General features: G+C 57.2%; 1 protein-coding gene across 1 annotated transcript in view; it reads right to left on the bottom strand.

The window, feature by feature from the left end:
- The window catches only part of CCDC85C (coiled-coil domain containing 85C), a 79757-nt gene extending 75489 nt beyond the window's left edge, over positions 1–4268 (bottom strand). The window contains exon 1 of the mRNA XM_010851372.1: positions 3926–4268. The gene's annotated coding sequence lies outside the window, so the exon portion shown is untranslated. The remainder of the gene's footprint in view (positions 1–3925) is intronic.
- Positions 4269–4274: the final 6 nt, after the last annotated feature.

Genomic DNA, 4274 nt, shown 5'->3' with positions numbered 1-4274 from the left:
CACCCAGCCACTCCTCTCTGCCCCAGCCAGCCCACAGGACTGGGAGCTAGTCACCACACCTCTCCAGACCTCAGTTTCTCCATCTGCGATGTAGGACCACTTGGGAGCTCTGAACACAATGGAGTTGGGACTGGGATGCTCTGTGGTAGGTATTAAACTGTGAGGCACAGGGCACCTGCCCTGGGTTACCAGCCAGCGAGCTCCTGGCCCTGGGGGCACAGTACCCCAAAGCCAGGGATGGCTGGTGGGGTCAGGATAGGGAGGGAGGGGGAAAGGCTTATTCAACCCCCCCTCCTTGTCTTCACTGACCTCTGCCCCTAGGCCTGGCTGGGTTTAGGAAAAGCTGCACATTAGCCGGGGCTGCTGAGCTGGGATCCCCTCATAAAAGACCTATTCAAGGTCAGAGGCTCCGTCTTTTTTTAAAGACCCAGACCACCCTCACTCTATCCTCCCTTTAAACCAACAACAAAAAAAAAACATACAAGCAGGAGAACAAACACATCTTATTTTGAGAAGCTCAAACTCTTCATGCAAACTTTTAAAGGTATAAACGGGGCCTGTACAAAGGGCTGGAGGCCCTCGTTCTGGGGTTAGCGGAAGGGGGAGTGGGCCATGTGATGTTATGGGAGGGCTGGGATGGAGGTGAATGGGCACACGGTGGGCGGCGGGAGGAAGAAAGAAGGTGGGACACGCGGGACAGGGAGGGGAATGGGAGAACTGTTAAAAATAACTTTTGTTTGAAAACTGCATTAGTTCAAAATGCAAACCTGACTTTCTGATGTTTGGGGTTTGCCTGTCCCAGTCTGCCCCCACCTCCCCACCACTAAATTAGAGCAAAGAGCATCCCAGTCCAGACTTTAATCAGCTCAGCCCAGACCTCTGTCAAAAAAGAAAAAGAAAAAAAAAGACTAAGGCCTATTTGAATTCCTATTCACAGGCCGGTCAGGCACAGGCCCAGCCTGGGAGGACCTGGAATACAGATGGGCCGCCACCCACCACAGCCTCTTAGGGCCCCGAGGGCGCCCAGCAGGGCTGCAGGTACCCTGCAGCTTCGGGACAGGACTACAGGGCCACTGAGCCCCAGGAGGTGCAACCAGACACCAGCTTGGGAGAGCTATCTGTCTAAACAGCAAACAGAGTTTCAAAGAGAAGGGCCGATGTCTATTTGGCAAACCCCCAACAGGTCCCTCTCTTTCTCATGAGGATCCTTGGGAGAAACATGCATGACAAGGTCCTGACAACAGTTGAGGCCCACTGCCTGCAGGGATAGAGGAGGACCCCCTCTACAGAAGAGGAGCAGAGAGAGGCTTGCGAAAGTGAAGTCCCTGGCTGGAGGGCAGCGGGAAGAGATTCACACAGGAGATTGTCTGAGCCCTCCGGGCACGGAGGTTATCAACCATCTGCTCAGGGGTCACTGATAAGGAAGTGACATTTGCTGGGACAGGAGAAGCAGGGCAAACGTGAGCCGGAATTGAGAACGGGGAGTCAGCAGTGTCTGCTGATGAATATTATCAGCCAAAATGACCACAGGCCAGAGATGAGAGCCAACCCCGGGGCCTGAGCAGTACAGGACCCCCGCAGCACCACCCAGGCAACTGACAACTGACACTGCAATCTCAGTTGCCTTCCCAGGAATTGCTCAGAACATCTCTGAGCCTCTACTTGCTTGACTGTAAAATGGGGATAATACTGCCTCGCAGGGTTCCTGTGAGGATAAGTTGAGAGGGCAAACGATCTGAGGCACCAGTCTGTTATCTGATTCCACTTTCATCACCACCCAGACTGGGGTCTGTTATCTGCCTCATCTCCAGCTTGGTCTCCACCCAAAACTACAGGTCCAAGGGCAGAAGAGTGGCTTTGAAGAGAAGGGACTTTCCTTGTTTCCAGACATCCCACTCATACTGTTGGGAGAACATGTCAAGGCTACGCTCAACTTTGAGACAAAACTAAATTGACAACAATCCCACTGATGAGTGAAATTTGTGATCATAACGCTGAGTGCTTATTTCACCCCGACCCAAAGCTGTGTCACCACAGAATCTGTGGCAGTCCTGTTCCCTGTGTGCACGGGTCTTGGGGGAGCGTGGGTTCTACAGGAAAACCTACAGCTCGAACCCACCCTGCCCCTCAGTGGGCTGGGAAACCTCAGTTGGGATCCAGTCCTCCACAGCTGCTCTGCTGACAGCAGCAGCTAACAAAGACAGGGTCCACATCTCCTTGTCCAAAATATGCCAGAACTTCTCTGCCAATATGCCCTGACACTTTAGTGCCCTGCAGAGAAACACCCTTGCCAAGTGTCACTGATGACGCAGCTGAAAACCAGAAACATTTCGCTTCCTAGCCACAGACTGCCGCAGTCTTCACTTCCTACTGCACTTGGGGAAACCGAGGCCCAGAAATCTGACCCTCCCAAGCCCCACCCCTCCACCCCAGCCCCAGAAAACAAGACCAGAGAGGCTGAGACTGTGACTCCTCATTCCCCAAATGGTGCAAACCACCTAACTCTGAGCTACTCCCACTGGCCTTAAGGAGCTTGCTGGTGGGAGGTGGGGTGGATACAGAGTCACTGGAGAGAAACCCAAGTTGTAGCCTTAGATTGCTAATCAGTAACAAAATATGCCTCTACACCTAGCCCTGCCCCAACTCACAGGCTAGGAAGGTAAATAAAAACTGCCAAGGGCTAGTGCCCCACCTCCCCAGGGGTCCAGTTCCCACCCCACCCCCAACCCCGAGGCACCTGCAGAGCCCACTTGGCCACCAAAGCAAAGAGAGCGTGTCCCGTCCCCACCCGGCTCCCAGGCTGTCACTCAGGGGAAGAACAGTCATTTAAGGCCTAGATACATTTTCTCTGAACTAGGAAAGGCTTCAAAGAGAACCAGAAAGGGCTGTTTAATCTCCACCTTCAGGCAAATAGTTCAGGCAGCAGGAACAGCCACCAGAAGCAGGAGCCAAGCCACCAAAAATGTGGAAAGACAGGGAGGAGGGAGAGGAGGGAGAGGAGCGAGGCAGGAGGGACAGCCACCGATCAGAGGGTTGGGGATGGGGAGGGTGACCAGCTGCCCCACTCCTACAGAGTGCTTGGGGCCCAGCAGTCACATGGGCTGGAATACAGTAGCTGGGCTTTCCCGAGGCCAAAGGTCCTCCCACCCACACCCCAGCCGCTGCTGCCAACATCGGCACTTCCAGGAAAGTGAGCAGCAGTTTACAGACCCCTTCAGAGGCTTTTATCTCTGCCTCAAATCCGGGAGGTAGGGCTTACCAGCTCCATTCTACAGATAAGGAAACTGAGGCCCGAGGAGACAGAACGCCAGGATCCAGTCCAAGCCTATATTCTTCTGGGAAATCTTAAGAGCCTCAGTTGAGAAAGGTCCCCGCTCCCAGGGAGAGTCAGGGGAGCGCTGAGAAAGGCAGGAGTAATAGCAAACCAGGAAGGTTCTCCGACCTCAGTACTCTGGGCCCAGCGGCCTGTGACCCTTCCCTGGGACAGACAGCGCGGAGAAACCCAGGTGGAATGCCAGCTCCGCCCCGGCACACAGGTGATCATTGCTTGAGGGCTGCCTGTTGTTCCAAGAAGAGGGAAAATTTCACTTTCACTCCCCCCCCTCCGCCCCCCGCCTCCTCATTAAAAACTTCCCGGTCCCGGGCCAGGGTTTCCAGGCAGAGCTGCGGCACCTCCAGCCAGCCCTACGGTCCCAGATTGGAGAAACTTTTGAGGAGTCTGGGGGTCCCGGACAGGCTGCGGATTCAGCGTGGACACGCCTCCATCGCTTAACCGGAAAACTCAGCACCAAAAAAAAAAGCCCCACCGCGGGCGGATGGCGATCTCTCCGACGCCGGCCGGAGGAGGGGTCCGGAGTGGCGGCCGCCCGCGAGGGAAAGGGCTCTGCTCCCGAGACGCGCCCTGCCCGGCGGGCGCCGTCCTTACCGCGCAGGCCGTTGGGGATGCTTCGGTGGTGAGGCGGCGGCGCCGAAAGGTCATCCAGGGACCGGCGCGTGGCGACGGCCTTGCCGTCCGGGACCTTGGGCGGCCCGGGAGGCAGCAGCGGCGGCGGGACGTGGTGGTGATGGTCGGGGCTGCCGCCGCTACCCGCGCTCGACGTGCTGCTGCCGTCGCCCACGTCCCGGGTACCCGCGCCCGCCGCGCCGCCGGGCAGGGGCCCGCTCAAGCTGGCCTGGCTGTCGATGGAACTGCGGGACCGGCGCCGCGCCGCGCCGCCCGCGCCGCCGCGCCCCCCACCAGCGCCGCGCGCTCCTCGTCCAGCAGCAGCACCAGT

Source organism: Bison bison, unplaced genomic scaffold, assembly GCF_000754665.1.
Source record: "Bison bison bison isolate TAMUID 2011002044 unplaced genomic scaffold, Bison_UMD1.0 scf7180017864302, whole genome shotgun sequence".
Lineage (NCBI taxonomy): Eukaryota > Metazoa > Chordata > Mammalia > Artiodactyla > Bovidae > Bison > Bison bison.
This window is presented reverse-complemented; position numbering and strand designations above follow the sequence as displayed.